We start from the raw sequence: 21602 nt of genomic DNA, 5'->3' as shown, positions 1-21602 counted from the left end.
AATAAACTGGAGCTTATGCAAGGATACCTGAAATGCATCTTTCTGTGTGGTAGTGGGAAATTACATGCAACAGGAGATTATTTTAGAATGCAAAAGGATATATTAAAACCGAAAGCACATGTCAAAAGCAATTTCTTCAATAATTGCTTATCTGGGGTACAAGGACCCTGCCTCAGAAATGTGCCCTTATCTTGAAATATGCAGTAACCCCAACAATAGATTGTATATGGAAAAGGAGTTGAGTAGATGAGTAATTTAACAAGAATTTTCTTCTACTGGTTTCCAAAGCATCGTCAAGATTGTGCTCCTGTCATCTGGATTAGCTTAAAATAAAACTCAGTTGGTTTTTTTTCAAGAACAGATGGAAAGAGGGACACAAAGGCGAACAGTATGCAAACAACAGCAGAATTTCAAACAGTAGTGGGTAAAGAAATGGAAAATAAACATAAGTCTAGGAAACAGCTATAACTTCAGTCCTAGGAAAGTGTTTTCTGAACTATTATGTAGACGCTTTCAAGATGAAGAATCTCTGTCATGGGATGCCTGGGTGGTTCAGAGGTTGAGCATCTGCCTTTGGCCCTGGGTGTGATCCCAGGGTCCAGGGATCGAGTCCCACATTGGACTCCCTGTAAGAAGTCTGCTTCTCCCTCTGCCTACATCTCTGCCTCTCTCTGTGTGTCTCTCATGAATGAATAAAATCTTAAAAAAAAAAAAAAAAAGAATCTCTGTCATTCTGTCTTCAGTCAATGCATCAAACTGCAGGCGTGTCAGGAGACCGGGGTCCTCGGGGCCCAACACACAGGAACCAGGAGACCAGAGCTGGACTTTCAGGAGTTTTTTATATAGTTAAATCAATAAAAGGAGCTGAGAGTAATAAGAAAGAGTTTTCAAGCAAATGGAGAGAAATAACATTACAACAAGAACCAGTGTGACACATACATTTTTTTTCATTACGAGGATGAGAAATTTTTTTTAAAGAATGAAAGAAAGCCAATGTTAAAGGGAGTAAGATGCCTACATAATTCAATAGAGTAGATGATCAAGTACCAAAGCAAAATTCTCATTTTTGGGACATCAGGATTGATCTGCCCAGACAATAACATCTGCATGTATCACATCAATCAGGTTGTCTTCATGCTGCTAATGTGGGGTCCAGGCAAGGCTTCCCATGCACCACCGCAGAGCTGCCCCACTACACATGGGTGGGCCTCGCAAGGCACAATCCCACAGGAAAACCACAGGAAACCCAGGTTTTCCCTTTAATAGTGAATCTGTTTTAGACAATCAGTGGCTCTCCTTTTCCATAGCAGGGAAGAGGAAGAAAACAAAGAGCCGCTGGCACATACTGTGCACAGGATTTGCTGCCACCGAGGGCCCCAGATGCAATTCTGAATTGTTCACATACCACACACATGCACCACACACATACGTGCATGCATATACATGCCACATACATGTACGTGCCGCACATGTACCCGCCCTTGTTTACACCTACACATGTGTGTGCATGTGCATGCCACATATCATGTACATGCATGCACACACTACACCACACTCATATACACTTGCGTACACAACACACACACATGCATGCACACATAGATACACATGTCACATGTGTGCACACATACACCATATACCCTTTGAAACACCACCACTATTATTACTCATGACTTGTGGGGGAGTCCAGGCTCCCCACCCCTGTGCAGTGTCTAGATGCCCTGCTCTGTGGGAAGACAAAATGTCCCAAGGTCATTCTGGCTATATTAACAAGATGACATTTAAATTAGTTATGAAGTGGAGACTCATTAAGACCAGCCCAGTTGTTAAAATAGATGGCAGGTGGTCATGAATGATACAGAAATCTTGTAAGGAATTGTTCAGATGTTCTTTGTTTCATATAGTTGATATTTTAAAAAGTTGCCCTTTAGGAAGATGGTGGTATAGAAGGGACATCTTGTCCCACTCCACTAGCTATTAATACCAAAAGTCTTTGTGACTGTGTCATAATTGGTACTTCCCAACTGAATGCTAGAGTTTAGGCCAGAGGTGGGACCTGGTGAGCTGACAACACATGGCAGCGGCATCCAACTGCTGTACAAATGTTGGGTACGGGTATTTAATCTGGACTCAGAATGGTATGTCTGTGATACTTGAAAACAAATCTTATCAGTAAGCAGGAAGAAAGAAAAAAAAAAACATGTAAGAGATTAACTGCAATTATGTGGGTCTTGAAATACAGTCAGTCCCACAAGCCAGGAGCAGAAGCCAGTTAAGCACAGCCTGGTAGGAGAAAGAGACCATCAACAACCAGTCATCAAAATGAAGTCTGAAGGTGAGGATTCTACTGGACATGAAAAAGATGTGGAGGACACACTGTAAACAATTTCAAACCTTACAGCAGACCCAGACACTGCAGAAATTGACACTCGCAGCAGACAGGTATGCCAACAAAGGCTGCAATTTTGGGTGGTCCATCAGGCAGTCCATCAGGCAAAGAGGAGAAATCAAAGCATCACTGGCTAACCACGGTAGACCCAGCACCAGCAAGGGACTACCAGCCACAAATCATTCAGATTCAACTGCTGTTGATTCTTGAGCAACACAAGGGTGAGGGGCACCAAACCCCCATACAGTCGAAAATCCACGTACAACTTTGACTTTCCAAAAACTTCACTCCTACTATTCTGTTGACCAGAAGCCTAACCAACAACATAAACAATCAATTAACAGGTTTTGTATGTTATGTGTGTTCTTTATTGTATTCTTACAGTAAGACTAAAGAAAATATTATCAAGAAAATCATAAGAAAAAAATGCATTTCAGGGGCACCTGGGAGGTTCAGTTGGTTAAGTATCTGCCTTCAGCTCAGGTCATGATCTCAGGGTTCTGGGATTGAGCCCCACATCGGGCTCCCTGCTCAGTGGGGATCCTGCTTCTCCCTCTGTCTCTGCCCCTGCACACATGCTCTCATTCTCTGCTCTCTCTCTCTCGCTCGCTCTCTCTCTCCCTCTCTCTCTCTCTCTCAAATAAATAAATAACATCTTCAAAAAAAGAAAAAGAAAAAGCATATGTAGTACTGTATTCATCAAAAAAATCTGTGTAACTGGACCCACATAATTCAAACTCATGTTGTTCAGGGGGCAATTGAATACTTCTGCACAATTGGCCAGAATCTGGTGTGTTCACCATTGGCACTGCCCTGAGGAAACATTTGAAGCAGGGCAGGGTGATTGTGCTCACCCTGGCAGCCACGTCCATAGCCATCTCCCTCTGCCTGACTGGGTCTCCTCTCCAGAAAGACCCAGAGCTTTCTAATCTTCTCTCACCCCTGCCAAGTTCTGCCCTCAGAACCTACCAAAACTCTGAGGAGAAAATGACGACTAATCAGCAACCCTCTACAAAGCAATTCCAGCCCAATCCAAAGAGAATCCGTGACTCTAAACTCTCAGGGAAGACGGCAAACTCTGGGCTCACTGCACCAATGGAGAATGCCATTCTGAAGCCCCCCTGAGCAGGCAGGCCCACACGTCCTCCAACAAGCAGCCTCCCCAGCAGCAAGAAGAAGAAAAATGCTCAACATACATCACAAAGCTTGAGATTCAGGTTTATTCTCGGAAACTGGAATACTGAAGCAAAATTAAAGCCACAAAATGCTAGAAATAAGATAACCCTAAGAAAAATATGTATTCTTTAAAACATAATCCAAATCAATCTTTAAAATAAGTCCTTTCACTGCTTATAAAGCCCACCAGGCATACCTCAGTTTACAGAGGAAGAACAATGGCATAATAATCTAGGTGGAAAAAACATTAATTGCTAATCTTTAAAATCAGAGTTTGTAATAAATTAAAATGAGAGCAAAAGTGAAAACATGTCCATCATTCTTGTTTGCCCCTTTAACAAGTTTTTGTAGCCCTTCTGTTGCTGCCAATTTCCCCAGCTTCTAACACACGACAAGTCTGTGCTGCTCCTGAGCAAGCTGGAGCTTTGTGGAGACTGGGGAAGCCACAGCTCTCCAACACCCCCTGGTCCAGCAGTGTTCCCACCATGGGTTCAAGATAACATCAACAGACAACTCGGGCCCTCAGAGCAGCAGGTTGCAGAGGGCGAGCACAAGCTGGCCAACTGCTGAGCACAAGCTAGTCAGATACAGGGTAGCACCATTACCCAGTGGATCATCAGGCGCATTATAGGGAAAAGAAGGGAAGATGGGTGTCTCTAATTACAACTTTCTGCCTCGCTGGTCAAAGAAAAGACTTTCAAACTGCAATGGCCTGTCAATGTTTTATTCTGACCGTTATGTTGGATGTCTGTGGAGCCCTATGTGCTTTTCAGCTGGCTCTTGCCACTGGGAGGAAGAGGGATGGTCCTGCTCCTTCAGTGATAAGAGCATATGTCTTTGACACCTTGGAGTCCCACCTTGGGAATGACAGCAAAACGGTGGCCGGGGGTATTCAAATCTCGTTTTCTGGGCCTTCCCCACATTCCTTCTCTTCTTCCCACCCCCTCGCAGAAACACACTTGTGCCCAGATTCCCAGAACCTTTGGGCTGCCTACACCCACTGTTTACGACTTGCCCTAGAGATGGTTCCCTTTCTAACTTTTTCTCTAACTTTTTGAAAGTCAGCCTTGCATTCAGCTTGTCAGAGACCAGCTCTCTTCCAGGAACCAAGGACACAGTATAGATTTTAGCCAGGAAATATGGTGACAGCTAAATAAGTCAAGACCCCTCTCAGGAACGAAGGCCCACACCACTTCATCTCAAGATCTTTATGAAGAGACTCTAACACTGAAAATGTCCAGGCCCCTGGTTCACATAGTTCTTGTCAGGGGCATCTGGACCTTTGCACTCCACACTGGGGACAACTAGCAATTCTGCTTCTGAGTTAGGATGGGTCTGTGAAAACAAGATACTCATTCGTGGTCTTACACCTTGCAGACAGATGCTCCTCTAGGTCCAACCATCTGCTTACTTCACTACTTGTCAGTCACTCCTTTCCCCCTTCCCTCATTCATTCCATCAACCTGATATCTGTCACTATTCGGCATCCTAGACTATGTCTCTTCAAGATCAGCGCTCTTTCTACTAACCTAAAGGATGTCCCATCAGGAATCTAACACTACTGCTTCCTCCTTCCATCCAGGGAAGGGGCAAGGGAGGCAGTATGTACCTCGGTCCTTGTCTTAATTATTACTGGCTCTATACAGCATTTCCCATCACTGGTTTCAAAGATGCATGACAGCTAGTCCTTTTTAAAGGCCCCAGATTTGATTTCATGCTATTATCCTCTTCCACTCTCTTGCAAAGAGAACAAAAACGTAAAAGTTTGATTAGGCTACAGCTGCTGTGAGGATGCTCAGCAAGAGGCTGACCCAAGCCCGGCCAGGAGCCGGAGACACCCAGGAGTCCTTGGCGCTCACTGCTTGCTGACAGGACCACCGCACCCCCGAGAAGATATAGGGAGAGCAGTGGAAAGGAAAATAAAAGAGGAGAAAAGAGGTTAAAATGCAGGAGACATGACAGGAAAGTGGAGTAGCAAGATCTGCAGAGAGGGGAGTGACATGGGGGCGGGGAGAGGCGCTAACCAGGGCTTCCTGGGCCCACTCCTGAGTCTCAGGCTGTGTAGACATGACTTTTTCAAAAACAGAGATAACAATTTTTTATTCCTCCAGAGATGAGTGTCCTCTGAGGGTTTCTCTTTCCCCCTTGCTTGCCAGCCTGCTAAGCGGGAGCTTCAAAGTTCACTTAGCACCAAAGCACACTCACCGCAGAACAAATCTAATATTAACGTTATTAGCACGGGAATGCTAAAAGGGAGGGTGGGGGCTTTCTCCCCTCCCTTCACCACAGTGGGGTTTCCAGCGTTCTGCTCACTTCCTAGAGACAGCCTTCGCCCAAGGAATGACTCAAGCCTCAGTAGATTAAAAAGTGTGTGTGTCCTTGTATTGAGCCAAGCACAGTGCTCTGATTGTTTCCTAACCAGCACTTCCAGGTTATTGGTTTATAATCATTTACAAGGACTTACCATCTTTTTTCCTAAATAAATATAAGTGTATGGAAAGATCTGTTCTATGTGCCAGCACAGCAGAGGACAAAAGCAGCTGACTGACAAGGAGCACAGCAATATGGGCCACGGGGCTGTGCTGGAGCCTTGTCTTCTCTCAAGGCTTGAAAATGAGTCCTCCCCTCCGGAGGGTTCACTTGCAGCCCAACTAAACAAAAACATCTCTCCATCTGATGGGGGTGCTCCCATGGCTTGAACAGGCGCTCATTGCTTCTCCTGCGTACCTCGCTTTTCCCTCTATTATTATTTTTTTAAACACAGTTCCAGAGCCTTATACGAAGCAGCCCCAGCTACCCTGTGCCGCCTGTTCTTATCTGAAGCAAGATAAGTATATCAGTCGAATATTAAGCAATTACTTTCTTTAAATCTGTCTCACTTCCAATCACACGGAATGGCAGCGTGATAGCTAGCCATACATATGAATAAGTAATGGAAGATTTTTAAAAAGCGGATTTAAATAAAATATCCTTCATTACCGTGTTGAATTCTATCTACTGCTAAGAAGACAGCCATCTGGAGCATTGCAGCAAGGTGGGTTTAAGAAGGCACCCGCATGCGCTAATGCAATAGGTGGACAGAGATCTGAAGACAGGCCAGAAGAAGACTGGTGATATTATCAGAGAGGAGCGTGATTGTGTGATTTATCTGTTATTTTTACTCTGAATTTTGCAGGAATAATGACTGGTTCACCCAAGTTGATAAATGGGGTCTCAGAAATGCCATATTTCTTCTAAAGTTTGTCCCAGGAATTGGTGCCCTCCTCAGGCACCGAGGATGCGCAGACCGAAAGCTTTGCCACAGCGCCCTCTTGTGTCCAGAGAGCCACACGCCGCTCTTCCCTAACCCCCTCCCTAAGAAACCCTATTATTACTTTAATTACAGATTAATTACACCCTTTCATCAAGGTTAGAAGATTCCATACAAAGCATGACAGCTAGAGAGCAGAAGACAAGCTCTGTGCTTTTTTCTTCTTATTGTGACATAATTTCTTTTCAACGCTCTTTCACTCTAGTGGTTGAGAAGTGGGCTCTGGGGTCAGACTCCCCAGGTTCAAGTCACAGATCTCTGGCTTGCAGGCTGTCCTTGGGCAAGTTACCAATGTCTCTGTGTCAAGTACCTATCTCCCTATGGCGGCTGTAACAGTAAAGGCAAAGGACCCTGAAAGTGCCTGGAACCTTATTTTAAAAGGTTAGCTATTGGTTATTGTTGTCAATTATTTAGAAATAAATCAAAGAATTAATTACATTTGTGCCTCAAGCGACTTTGGAGATAACTAAGTCCAATCTCCTCATTTTATAGATGAGAAATCTCCAGTTCACAAGTGCAGAGTGACCTGTCACAGTCACCCACCCATTTTACGGCAGAGCTGGAACAAGAATTCAGTCTTCTGGTTCTAGGCGATGTGAGTCCTTGGTCTCCCCCATAGAATGGCTCCTTAGAAAGTACTCCCTCCCTTTGCTCTGAATGTGCAGAGCATGTGCTGCTAGAGCAGGGTTCTGGGGGCACACGGGACACTATCAGATCAGTACTGAGCCTCACTCAAATATCAGTTGGAGGTCAGGGCACAAGGAGTAACGGGTAATCCCTGTCCACTTTTTATGAAGAATGTCAAGGTGATGAGATCTATCATCCAATATGGAGAGAAAACAGGGCATGTGAATTACAAACTACCTAGAGGCACTGGCTTCACATACCTTTCAGGAAGCCTAATAGGACCATACACAAAAAATTAAAATCTAATGCTTATATTAGGTTTTATCTAATCTGTTTCCAGAGTACTACATTCTCAATCCTCCACATCTTCTAAGATAATATCTGACTCCAATGGGCAAGGTCCAGAGAGCCATGTACGAATGTGGAATGAAGAGACGTGTTGGCTATGGAACTCACTTCTCTCAGAGAAAGTTTCATTTTGTTTTCAAAGAAGATACTATACCACAAAAGGACACATTATGGTTCCACTTATATGGGGTACCTAGAATAAGTAAATTCAAAGAGACAGAAAGTGGGACAGAGTTTGCCAGAGGCTTGGGACAGAGAAATGGGGAGTTAATGTTTAATGTGTATGGCCAATGTTGCCAAGGAAATATGTGCCAAAATGCAGATTAGTTAGTTCTTATACTTTTATATCTCATCCTAATACTTGTTTTATTGTGGTGAAGATTACTGTATCTTGGATTAAGACTCATGATACAACAAAAACTTAATGAGGCAACACAACCTCCTCTTGAGTGAACCTCCGGTACTTCTTAATGCTCCTTTGATTTTCTAACAGACCTAATGCTGATGTATAATCAAGCAGGTGTAAATACAATTACTGGTCAATGTATTTGGCAGTTTGGGGCAAATATGAAGAGTGGCCATTAATGAAAGGTCCTAAAAAAAACTCTCTTCCAAAGCAAAGATGTGTGAACTTCAAATTTCAAGTATCAGCCTATGTCAATAACCAGATGTTTGTATGAAAAGATGAATAGACGTGGGAAGACCAGGTGTTTGACACAGCTTACTCACTCACTAGCAATAGGGACTGGGCAAGTAGCATGACTTCCCTGAGCCTCACCTTGCTCCTCTCTACAACAGACTTGCTGGTGATTTCTAAAGGCTTCCAAAGTCATCATTCTATGATCTGGATTGAAAACTGGTCTTGAATCTATCCACAGCTACATAATTGAAAATCTTTCAAAAAAGATCCAACTGTATGAAGGCCACAGTATCATGAACAAAAAAAAAAATCTTCCTTCTCTTTATGGAATAATCTGCAGAATGAGAGGTTGAATATAGGATTTCACATATCAAAACAGAAAGAAAGTTGGAGGAACAATGTACATGATTTTTGTTTAACATAGTCTTTTTAATACCCACCGTTCTTTCTAAACACTCATGCATGCAGTCCAGTGCCACAAAAATCAGTGTTACATCCCCTTGGATTTTTGGGTAGTAGCAATACATTGAAAATAGAGGCAACTCTGGTGAACTATATAAATGGAAAACCAAGATTTCACAGAACCCAGACTAGAAAGCAAGAGCATGATGTGGGGGGGAAAGAGCGAACAATGCTAAAATTGCTCCCTGTTTTCATCTGAAATTTTCCCCCTCAGAAATCAGATTAATGGGGGTGCCTGAGTGGCTCAGTCGGTTAAGCATCTGACTCTTGATCTCAGCACAGGCCATGATCTCAGGGTCATGAGATCGAGTCCTGCGTCAGGCTCTGCGCTGGGTGTGGAACCTGCTTGGGGTTCTCTCTCCCTCTCCCTCTGGTCCCTGCCCCACGCCTGTGGCTTGCATGTGCACACACTCCCTCTCTAAAAGCATTAAAATAAGAAATAAAATACATGCTTTTAAAAAAAAAAGAAATCAGATGAGTGAAAAATTATGAGAATCATTTTAGAAGCACGGTGAGTTGCATATGTTTCGTATCGTTAATTTTGTATGATGAAAACTATGTTTAAGCTCAGATGTTCATATTGTTTGTCAGTTACACTCTGCAAACAGATGCATGAAAAAGATCTTCATTAAAATATATCTACACTATAAGCCATTGCAACCCTTTTGTATGGACAGACACCAAAGCAGAATTCCCCTGTGTTAGAGCAAAGGACAGTATTCTCTTTGGGGGCACAATGATTTCCCCAAGGAAAAGAAGAACTGAATCCCCTCTTTGATTCTGAGTTTCCTCTCATGGATTTCTGATCCAGAGAAGTTCTTTCGCTCTCCACCACGCCTCAGAGGACTGGAAGTGTACTAGTCATTGGCAGCAGCTTCCTTTTATTCTCAGAGAGTAGAGACAAGGGACTCATTACCCTACTTTCCTAAAAAGTTTAGGACAAAGAAACAAATGAACTCATCTGAGAATTCTGGTATTGGAAAGAAGTTGTGATCTGCCTCTTGACAGTTTTATGAGTTTACACAAAGGGTCTTAAAGAAGCCACATTGTCATATTAAATGTAGTGGTTCAAATCTATCTGAATTCGACATGAAACTATACTCTTATTAAAAGAACGTTTCATAAACTATGTCAATCATAACTGAATTTTTATAGCTGAATTTTTATTAGTCCAATATTTTTGTGTCAATGAAGCCACAGGCCCAAGGAGACATCATTACCAACTTTGTACATGCTGCTACTTGACATTTATCTACAAGCTAATGAAGATATGTTTGTCATTATTATCCCTTATCAAAATGGGGTGACCGACTTTGTCATATGGAAACCATATGCGTCTTTTGGAGTCAGGCAAAACTGGTTCAAATGCTAGCTCTGTCACTCATTTGCTATGGGAACGTGGGCACATTTTACCTACACAAGCCTCAGTTTCAGCAAACCGCATACATTAGTGTCTGTCTTCAAGGAGAAGCAAACTAAATAATATGTATAAAGTACTCCCAACTGGGCCTGGCACACAACTCCCCCCAGTAAGTGGCACGTTGCTGCCATCATCATTCCACATTGCAAGTCATTCTGAGATGATCACATTCATGTTATGAAAATATTGCCAAGCTAGGTGTTTTTCCAAATGCAATGAGAATGTCCAAATATTTCCAGGGCACTCAAAGTGGCTCAGAGACATTTATTAAGGGCTCTATACAGAAAAGGGAACAAAGAACTTCCTCTGGCTCTGCTTCTATGACATTAGGTAAGGGTTGCCTGAATACTGCCGTCAAGTAGTAAAATATTATCAAGCAATCATACCCAAAACACTTGACTTGAAGACAAAAATGATGTCCAAAAATCAGAGAGGAAAAAAAATCACAAAGTTTTTTTTATGAGCATGCTATTATTCGTGAAAGATATTCTCAAATAACGAAAAATGAATAGTCTACTAAAACAATGGAACACTAAATAATCATTTCCAAGTCATTTCTAAGAGGTACATCTCTTTAGAGTTTAAATATGACACCATTAAGGAAACTTCACAATGGAAAGCAGTTGCCATGAGGGACAAAAGTACCTAGAATGTTCAGCTCAAAGGCAGAATCCCATCCCTGCTCTACCTACTAATAGCTGCCAGAGCTACTTCCAGTCCTTCGGATGTCATAGTCCCTCATCTACTGTACTTATGCTATAGAGTTATCTTGCTAATCAGAAATGAAATCATGATTATAAATGATTATGAATCATGATTATCTGTAAAGTTATATAACTACTGTTAATTATTGTGTTTTAGAGCCAACTCATACTACCCAGCGAGAGAGGCAATTGATAAATTTTCAAGAATTTTTAAAGCTACTTCTTAAAACATTGGTAGCTTGAAGGGCACCTGGGTGGCTCAGTGGTTGAGTGTCTGCCTTTGGCTCAGGTTATGATCCTGGGGTCCTGAGATCCAGTCCAGCATCGGGCTCCACACAGGGAGTCTGCTTGCTTCTCCCTCTGCTTATGTCTCTCTCTGTCTCTCATGAATAAATAAATAAAATCTTTTATAAATAAATAAATCAACAAATCAATAAATCAAACAAACATTGGTAGCTTGAAATCAACCATGATGGGAGTATTTACCATGGAAATGGGCAGACGTTATAAATCAGTGCTTTTTTTCATCTTTTTCTGGAGAGCTGGTTATTAAACATTTATCGACACACCACTGGTTCTGGTTAATACTGTAAACATACGAAGTTTCCTGTGCCTACAGATGAATGAACAAAAGTTCAAAGAAAAGGAATCTATTGTGAGGTTCTGATAAATCTCAATTAGATTCTTAAAGAAGCTATTGTATTCAGAGAGAATGGACATGGGGTAGCACACACAATTAGACATGTTAAAAGATTAGAGAAATGTATTCACTTTATAAACAATGCAAGTAATAGAAGAGCATGCTATGAGACAAAAATGGAAAAAGAACATGTTACTGCAATCTTTTATACCTCCTGTGGTCTGAATTTTATTTTTTTATTTTTTATTTTTTGAAGATTTTATTTGTTAAGTCATCTCTACACGTAACAGGGGGCTTGAACTCACAACCCTGAGATCAAGAGTCATGTGCTATATGGACTGAGCTGGCCAGGTGCCCTGGTCTGAAGTTGATTTTGAGTGGCATCATCAAGCGGCATAATCATTAAAGATCTACAAAATGTAGGGCAAGTTAAAAAAAATAGATAAATGTTACACACAATATAGAGCCTATTGTTGTGAAATTGTGAACCTAGGAGACACAAATATAAAAAAGTAAATAATGGGCTCTGAGAACAACTCAGTAGGGATGCCCTCTCTGAGAAAGAAGCTTCCACAGCAACAACAAAAACACTTGTCAAAAACAATGTCAAGAAAGGCTCTTAAAGAACCCAAAAATGTGAGAAACATTCCACCTATAGGACAATGTCATCATGGATCGTTGTTAAACAGAGAACCTGTCTAGACCCTGAAGGATCTCCATTTATACAGCAGCTTCCCCGGAGAGACCGAATAAAACCTCTGTTGGTGTTGTTGGGGTTTGGCACTTACAGGTGCTGACATGAATAGGAACAGGAGAAATACAGGTGCAGACTTTCTTAACACACAAAAAGCAGGAAAAAGATTGTTTTCACTGATACCATTCAAAGGCAAAAATGCCCTTTGGAAAATGTTGATGAGGTACAGACCATTCTCAGATGCTTGGTCCAAGATTGCCATGTGGATTTCTGCCATACTCATCCCGCATCCTGCCATCTGCCCTGTCGTAGGAGCCAGACTTTTATCCCACCAGCTCTGTACCAGGCACAGGGGACTCCAGCATCTCATGTTATACAGCAGGAAACGATCTATAGAAAGATTTGCCTGATTCAAGGAATGAACAGGTGAGAAATAAGAGGTAGAGAAATAACTCACATCCAAGTCAAATTTCAGTTTTTGTAAGTACACACGAAGACAATAAAAATGAGGGATGAGAGGAATATCAAATGCCTGGTAGTCATAAGTCTGAAGATAGAAGTGAGTTTGCTGTTTTTGGTGGACAAGATGTAATGGCTTTGGAGCAAAGATAGGAAGAAAGAAATGTGAACTTTTCATATCTGCTGGAGTCTGAGAAGGTTCCAAAGATGCCCCTACCTCTCTCACACACACATAGCACAGACAGACAGACAGACAGACATACACACACCACAGAGACATTACACACACATCCCTACAAAAAAATCCTTTTATTTTTGATATATTATTATACTGAATGTGTCTTTGGCTTAGAGTACTCTCCATTTTTCATAAACTAGAAAAATCAATCAAGTGCCAGAGTCTTTAAAGTTTTAGTAACCATATGGATTAGTTTGTAATAAAATCTTAAACTATTAAAAATCAGTTTAATTTGTAAACATGAAATAGGAAGAGAAAAAAAAACTGTTTTTCTTAATAGCATCTTCATTTGGGCTAAGAATCTTGTCTGTCATTGTTTTTTACAATTTTCTTAAAAACACCACTACATTTCACCCTTGATTTCTAGATTTCTGTGGCACAGATATAAGATGGGTACCTAAATCCAGGCAAAAGCACTAAACACAATTTCCTTCATCGCCAAGTCTTACACGGATGGCAAAAGCAGGAGGTCACCTTGCCGTGGGATCCCACACACACTCTGACCCAAGTGCCATTTACAAGGATTTCAGCTCACAGCCCCTCCGAATCCCCAGGCTTTGCCTAACTCAACATTGGCAGGAGAGCCCATGCTCCCTGACTCCCCAGTACTCAGAAAGTCCCGCCATCTGATGGTACTTCTTGTTTTCTTAAGAAGAAAAAAAACTTGATCAAAATGCAAAAGAAAAAAAGAAATAAGAGGTACGCAGAGCTCTGCTTTTAGAACAAACCAAAAGAGATTTTAATGCAACAACAGAAGATTTTGAGGTCGACATAAAATGGAGATAAACAAAGAAGAAATACATCAGGGTAGACAGACTAAAGTAATTGATAAAGAAACACATGAATATATTCAGGTGGACACAGGGCACTATGCAATAGTGTTGGGCAAAAGAGGTCCAAACAGATGGTTGTTTTCAAGCTGAAATTTCTGAAGAATGCTGGTTTCCAGAATGTGTCTGGTTAAGAGAGATGCAGCTCCCAGAGATGAGACAGTGAGCTCAGACACCATTCCCCAGGGCCACTCGGTGGTGGGTGAGCGCTCAAGAGTTATAGAAATGTTTTAAAATAGAAAGTGACTTCTGGACTTTGAAGGCTTTTCCTGAAAACCACTGACCGATCAATGCCATGTGTCAAGGTCACCCCGCAGCCCATCAATGTCTTGTGTCCCGGGCTCCCTTACTGACATTTCCACTTCCTGATATCCAGCCCAAGAGCATCTGAGGAACCAAGCAGGAGGCATTTAAATACTACCACGGCCAAGAGCATGAGAATAAGATAGTGCCCATAGTACTTGAACTATGAGGAGGAAACTTGGGCTCTGGAGCATTTTTTTTTTTTTTGTAAATAAATAGAAAAAAGGGAAACGACAGGAATTGGCTCTGAATTATAACCTTCAGTTGAACAACAACAAAAAAAGCCATCTGACGTGGTGAGTGAGTGGAATGGTAAGTAGCGAGGCTGGGAAAGAACAGAGAGGAGGCAGGAAGGCCAGATGCAAACAGCCGAGAATAAGGACAGGACGCTGGCCACCACGGGAGCAGAACACAATTGTACTGAAATCAGTAAGCTGCCTTATTGCCAAGGCTTAACATTCAAAAAGAACCCTAAGGAAATTAACCAGATTTACCCATCTGAAGTTTCGGGATCAACTACAAATTATTTCTAAACTAGCCAGACTTGGGGCACCTGGGTTGGTGCCCAGTGGTTGAGTGTCTGCCTTCAGCTCAGGGCATGAAACCAGGGTCCTTGGATTGAGTCTCGCACCAGGTTCCCCGGAGGGAGCCTGCTTCTCCCTCTGCCTATGTCTCTGCTTCTCTCCCTGTGTCCCTCATGAGTAAATAAAAAAATAAACTAAAATTTTAAAAATTAAAATAAATTAAAAAATAAATAAACCAGCCAGACTTCAGAGTCACCTGGAGAGCTCTGAAAAAAATGCTGAGTCCCACCACTACTCTGGACCCACAGCCCAGAAGGAGGTTGCCGTGCACAGCCAGGGGGAGAGCCACAGCGACACGTGGCACTGCCCTGATGTCTCCCAGAACAAGACAGGAGCTTCAGTTCAGCTCTATGTAGTGGGGCAACTGAATTATTGATTGTTAGTAAAATCTGTGTTATCTTACTTTTTTGTTGAAACAAATTTGGTTTTGTACCAATTCATTGTGTTTGTTTTCATGTTCTGCAGGCTCACAGTAGGCCACTAGAATGAATTTCTTCCCCAGGATCTGACCTGGGCATGCAGCTGAGTAAGTGGCTGACATTCTCTTTCTGCTCCACTGCAGCAGGAGGAATTTGACTTCAAGGTGGGTGGTGGTAGGTGCAGGGCACTTAGCCTCCTCTCCATCCACCTTTTAGAGAGTGCTTGGAAAATACAAGCATGGACACTAAGCAGTGATCTTGGACTTGAGGGCCACCCACCCAGCATCTCTGTCTCTGCCTCAGGGTAGTGTGCTAGCTCTGACAATGAGAAATCACTGCTGCATTTGGGTTGTGCCCATTCCAGAAGAAAGTAAACGCATTCCACTTGCTTCAAGATCCTAGCTAACAATTCCAGTCTACTGCCTACCCATGTTAGAGAGAAGTTCACAGCATCACCAAAAACTACTGCCAAGGTTCTTATGGAAGATCCAGCACAAATCCTTACTTTTGTTGTGGGAAGACCCAGGCCCAGAGGTTGAAACCACATGGCCAATGCTATTCAGCTGGTTAGAGTCCTCACACAAGACCTACCTGTCATGATCCCCCACTGGGGGCCTCTCCATTCCTGGGAGGAATTAACACCATATGCTGCTCCCTTTTCCTAGTAGTGGATTCAGTGACAATCATCCAGGTAACCAGAAATAAATTTTTAAAATCAATTAAATAGATCGTGGCTTTCCCACGTCAAATAGGCGATGAGGCTAGCATGACTCTTTAGTCAGCAAATGACTGTTTGAAGATTGTAGCCTAGTAAGAGTGTCATTTTCATTTCTGAGACGGGCTGTGCTTGACAAGCTGTGGCTGACAGTGGGGTCCCTGGGTCACGGAATGCAGATCAGAGAAGAGATATGAAGGGAAATTACCTTGTCTTCAGCTCCCTGGCACGCAGAACTGGGAACCTCTACCACAATCCACTCAACAGGGGTGGGTGGGTCCCTGGGGTCACAACTACTTGAAGACTCAGCAGCCTCTGTGGGCAGGTTTCCAGCCAGAAGGCCATGCCTCCCAGTATAAGACAATGAAACTGCAGTAGGCCGTGGGAGGAAACGAAGGCATGGGAGCAACTGGACATCACGCACTAGCTAGAAGAACATATAAGTAAATCATTATTAAAATAATTTCAATATATAAATTCAAATTAAGATTGCCACAAAGCTGCTTGAAAAACTGGTTTTGAAACAGCCTCTGCATGATCCATTGCACTGGAATCAGTAACCCAGAGAAGCAGAGAGGAATATACAGCAAGGAAAGGGATGTTGAACCATCCCCATGCTCCCAGACTTGCTACTGTCTTCCTCCCTCGCTCTTCCTGGCCTGGAGTCTCCCTCCTGCCTTTTACCCTCCCATATGACAGGACTCATAGAATTTTGGCTCATAAATATGGGATCCCACTAAGAGCACAAAAAGGTCACCATCCAAACTGAGGAACCCCCAAACTGAATTCCACCCAATAATTCTAGCAGCTAATGAACTGCTTAGGCTCACACAGCTCAACAAACATTCGTATGAATTTATGTTCTCCGAAGCCTTCAACATGCATGTTGAGCTAAAAACAAAGCTTTAAGTCTTGTAGTTTAGATAATCACATTCTAGGTTCATGACACATTCTAAGGGCAATGTTGGGACTTGAATTTTAACAGTAGGATTTGGATATTACATCAAACTAATGGCGGACCTAGCAAAGAGCATCTTTTTCAAGAGCATTTTTTTTCGCACGTGAACATGTCCAGTGAGAAAAGACATAGCCAGGGTTTTTCAGACTTTGAATCAAGTTCCAAAGTGGAGTCTCACTTTTTGGGCTGTGAAGTTGATCAAAGAAAAAAAAGGAAAAACGGCACTTGCCTTTGGCTATAATCATCCATAAAATAATCTCACAGTTAGCAAAATAAATCATAGTTAGAAAACAGCATACAAGAGTTTTGGCTTAAGGAAATGAAGAACACCTCAATTTTGCTCATATCCCCGCCCCCGCCCTCTAGTGGCTTAACCTTTACTCTCTGAGCACAAGATGGAGTGTTTCATGAAGAGAGAACAAAAGGACAAGTGGAATTTTAAGTTTGGCGGGAAAGACTGTTTTCATGAAAATTAAACTTAATTCCTGTATCAAATGAGGAACATTTTATCACTATGGGTGAAATCACTCAAGTTCATTTATAGAAAAATCATATTTAAATATAAGACATTCTTTACACTCTAGTACAAAATTAATGAAGAAGCCTAGAATAAGGTATAAGTTTTCAGAAGTGTCATTCATCGATTTAAGTGTTTATGGAAGAACTTGCCTTGACATTGAAAACCATAACTGTCCCCAACACTTAAAAAAAAAAAAACCCACTCAGGAAATGCCTTTACTTATCTAAAAAATTTCCTTAGAGTCTTCTAACACATATGCCAAGTATGTTATATACCTCACACCACATGGAATTATGGAAACAACTATGAAGACTAGGATGCAAAGCTGAACATAAGAAAATAGAAGATGGTCCTGCCAAAGATTCATAAAAGGGCAAAAAGCTAAGAAAAAGAGGGTCACACAAAACTCTAATTGCCACCAGGTATTTTATGAGAAGCTTCATATGTATTAGTGTGCATGTTACACAAGAGAATGAGCTGTAGTAGGATATGTACTATGTACATGACATATATGCAGTACTATATGTAATACGGGTATTGGGGGGTATATGTTAGGAGTTACACACATAGTTCACAATCTAACAGGCATTTTCCCAAAAGTTGTACACGTTTTATGTTATCCCATTTATTATAACCTGTATCATCATATATACTGCCTCAGTTACCCCTCTCGGTGACTAAACCAGGATGTGTCCTCATTTTATAGGTGAGGAATCTGAGACTCAGAAGGAGGCTGGATGACTGACACACCATCAAAGGACCATTGGGAGGCTAGCCAGGATCAAAGCTCACTCGGGTCCACCAGGCAACAAAGCCCATGCAGAAAGCTGGCCTCATGCAGTGTCTTTATTTCTTAGTTCCTGGGCTGGTTGTCAGCCCAGGGTAACAATCCCCCTGGAAGCTCCTGGGGTCTTCCTGTTGACCGCTGCCACCACCACCACAAGGCTCGCCAGCCCAAACCCATGGATTGGTAGCTTGATTCTTTCTCTGGGGTTTTGCCACACTCCTTCAACCCTTTGCAATAGGCAGCAGATTATTATTGTCAACTTAGCCATAAAGGAGGTTGTGAAGGGAGGCCTCTCTACTGTCATCAGAGCACTAAGCTTCCTAAACTTCAAGCTTACCATGAAATCAGGGACCCAGATAAGAAAGACACAGAGCTAGGACAGGGCAGCCCATCTTCAGCTCTTCGGCCTTTCGTGACTGGTCCCTTGTTACTCATCCACCTTTAAAATAAGCAGTTTGTGTCTATTCTCTCTCCACCCTCTGGATTCAGAAGAATTTCAATACTAGTGTTTGATTACTTTATCTCTGGCAAATATTTTTCTCACCCGTCCTTTTTCCAAGGACAGCAGCATTTTATTAGAGAAGTCTAAATACCTCCAGAAAGAATGCTAAAGGCAAATATCAGCAAAGATGTCTAGCACAGCTTTCATGCATTCCCAAACAGCATTACTCTTAAAAACAGAAAGAAGTGGAATTAATTTGGCTCTGTTTAAAGATCAAATCCAGAGGGCATTCTCCAGTGAACTCCAGTCTAATCTCTCAGAGTTGCTATAAGGTCAAATATTGGGCCCACGTCCAAGACGATCTGATATAATCCCTTGTCATTTAAGATGGGATTTGCACAGTAGAGAAACTTAAATTTAGTTACAATTCAATTTCCCTTTCACATTAAAAAAAAAGTCTCTGACTTTTTTCCACTCGTTGTCATCTTTGGTCTAACAAATGCATGTTCCCCATTACTCCTGGCCATCCCAGAGAGAAGACAGAACTGGCAGCTGTCTTTATCATGATGGAGCTAATGGGCTAAATGCAGCCCCGGATGCAAATACCAAATTAGGCCAAGAGGAACCTATATTGAAAAATAAATATGACTGGTTCAAGTCTGGAGACCGAGCACTTAGAATTAGCCCTGCCTACCCAGCCTACCCCTGACTTAAACAAGACCAGGAACCTATCACTTCCCCAAATGTCAGAATGTGAATATCTTCCAAAATATGAGAAAAATTAATAATTACACTGACCTTTTTGGCTAAAGTGAATGCATTTAAGGAAGATGCATACAAACACTGCATATGTTTTTATATCCTTCAACCGTTGCTGTATTCATCCCTATGCCTGATACTACTTTCCCTTCACTTGTGCAGAGAAAAGTGAAAGCAAATCAATAGCTTCCTAGCACCTTCCAAATCCAAAACGTAAGCTAAATAAAGCTCAGAAATAAAGATTCAGAACAGCTGAATAAATGATCAATCCCAGGAGTGACCTCCAGATATTGTGAAAAGGGATATCCCTGGTCTATCCCAGAAGAAAGATGAAATAATTTCAATTTTTTTAAAGATTTTATTTCCTTATTCATGAGACACAGAGAGAATGAGAGAGAGAGAGAGAGAGAGAGAGAGAGAGAGGCAGAGACACAGCCAGAGGGAGAGGCAGGCTCCTTGCAAGGAGCCTGATGCAGGACTCGATCCTGGAACCCTGAAATCACGACCTGAGCTGAAGGCAGGTGCTTAACCACAGAGCCACCCAGGTGCCCCTAATTTCATTTTTTTTTTTGTTAGTCAAATAAAGGTTTTACCACTTCCTAGCTCTCAAATGTTGAGCAAGTCACTGGACCTTTTTAAACCTCATTCTTCACTACCGTAAACGAGAGCAGGAGTCGTGCCTCCCTCATACTACTGCTGCTAGCACACCAGGAGAATGTTCTGAGCAGGCTGCACACCGGAAGGGCAACTGTCTCCTCCCAAGCACACTTTCTGACACAGGAGCACATGGTGGGCCCCTGGTAATCCCTTCATCTTTTCATGCACAACTGCCCTTAATCAATCTTTTCCAGAGTTAATACTGTGTTCCTCCCTCTTCAAACACAATATCCTGATTTTGTGTTCTAAGCCTTTGGTAAACAGGGGCTCAGGAGACTGGAGGATTCCACTCTCCCCAGATGCTGATCTGAAGCAGCACATGTCCCTCCACTGCACCCTGCTTCTTCTCAGCCTGGCTGGTGCTGAGGCCAGCTGCCCTTAGGGCTCTTCTTGCACACTCTCCCTCTTCCCACATCCTCTCAAACCTATAAATGAGCATCGCTGTGCTGGGGGAGGCCTTTCTTCTTTCCAGTTTGCAGTTCCATTGGAGAAAATGGTCATGTTTTTGCCCACTTGGAAGACAGATGTCGTCTCCCCAGCCTGCATTTGGAGATGTGAGGGATGGTATCTTTGCCTGCTGCTTGAGGTTGACCCCATTTTATGACAGGCTTTGCAGCATACTCAACTTCCCAGATGTGAGAGCAAGGTGTCATCAAGGGTAGTCATCTGTGTGCTCACAGCTACTTAAGGACATGGAGTTGAGAGAAAGAAGTGAATTGACCACTCAGAAGCCTTGTGAATATAAAAGCAGAAAGCCACCCCTATCAAGTTGTCTTCAAAAAATACTATTCAGGGCGCCTGAGTGGCTCAGTCAGTTGAGCATCCCACTCGTAGTTTCAGCTCTGGTCATGATCTCAGGGTCGTGAGATTGAGCCCCATGTCTGGCTCCATGCTCAGCAGGGTATCAGCTTGGGATTCTCTCCCTTTCCCTCTGCCCCTTCCCCTGCTCGTGTGTGCGCGCTCGCTCTCTCTCCCTCTCTCTCTCTCTCTCTCTCTCTCAAATAAGTAAATCTCTGAAAAGAAAAGAAAAGAAAAGAAAAGAAAAGAAAAGAAAAGAAAAGAAAAATACTATTCAGAAATACACTCAGAAGCTCTTGTAATCCAAAATACCATGGATGCATAGAATATTTAGGTAACAACTATGAAATGTATATACTAACATACATGGAAGGTACAAAAACCACACCCAGTAGTCTTGCCCTGTGAAAAGCAGGGCCCCTTGGAAAGTCGGGAGACACACACACCTCACCAGACATGCTCTGTTGGGAAGCAGTTTTTGCCCTTGCTGTGACCTCTGCATACCACCAATCCCAGTTTCCCTGTAAGGGTGTCTGAGATAACGAGGTGGCAGTGAGAGTCTAAGGAAATCTAAAATTAAAACAATGAGCTATTTGTGGCTCCCCCTCCTACTGATGACTGACTGAAATGGAGCGAAAAGTCAGGGCCTCAACTTTCACAAAAGGATCAGACATCAGAACAATTCGAAATAAAAAACCAAACATGCTCCCTTTTAATAGAAGT

At 42.4% G+C, this 21602-nt stretch overlaps 1 protein-coding gene across 7 annotated transcripts in view; it reads right to left on the bottom strand.

Annotated features, from left to right (window-relative positions):
• DISC1 (DISC1 scaffold protein) overlaps positions 1 to 21602 on the bottom strand; it is a 346483-nt gene that overhangs the window by 149037 nt on the left and 175844 nt on the right. For 2 of the 7 annotated variants that reach the window (XR_008662318.1, XR_008662319.1), the window contains exon 10: positions 16167 to 16385. The exons of the other annotated variants lie outside the window; for them this stretch is intronic. The gene's annotated coding sequence lies outside the window, so the exon portion shown is untranslated. The remainder of the gene's footprint in view (positions 1 to 16166; positions 16386 to 21602) is intronic. 7 annotated transcript variants of the gene reach the window in all.

The sequence above is a fragment of the Nyctereutes procyonoides genome, unplaced genomic scaffold (assembly GCF_905146905.1).
Source record: "Nyctereutes procyonoides isolate TBG_1078 unplaced genomic scaffold, NYPRO_anot_genome, whole genome shotgun sequence".
Lineage (NCBI taxonomy): Eukaryota > Metazoa > Chordata > Mammalia > Carnivora > Canidae > Nyctereutes > Nyctereutes procyonoides.
The sequence above is the reverse complement of the archived record's forward strand: the minus strand, read 5'-3'. Positions and strand labels throughout refer to the sequence as shown.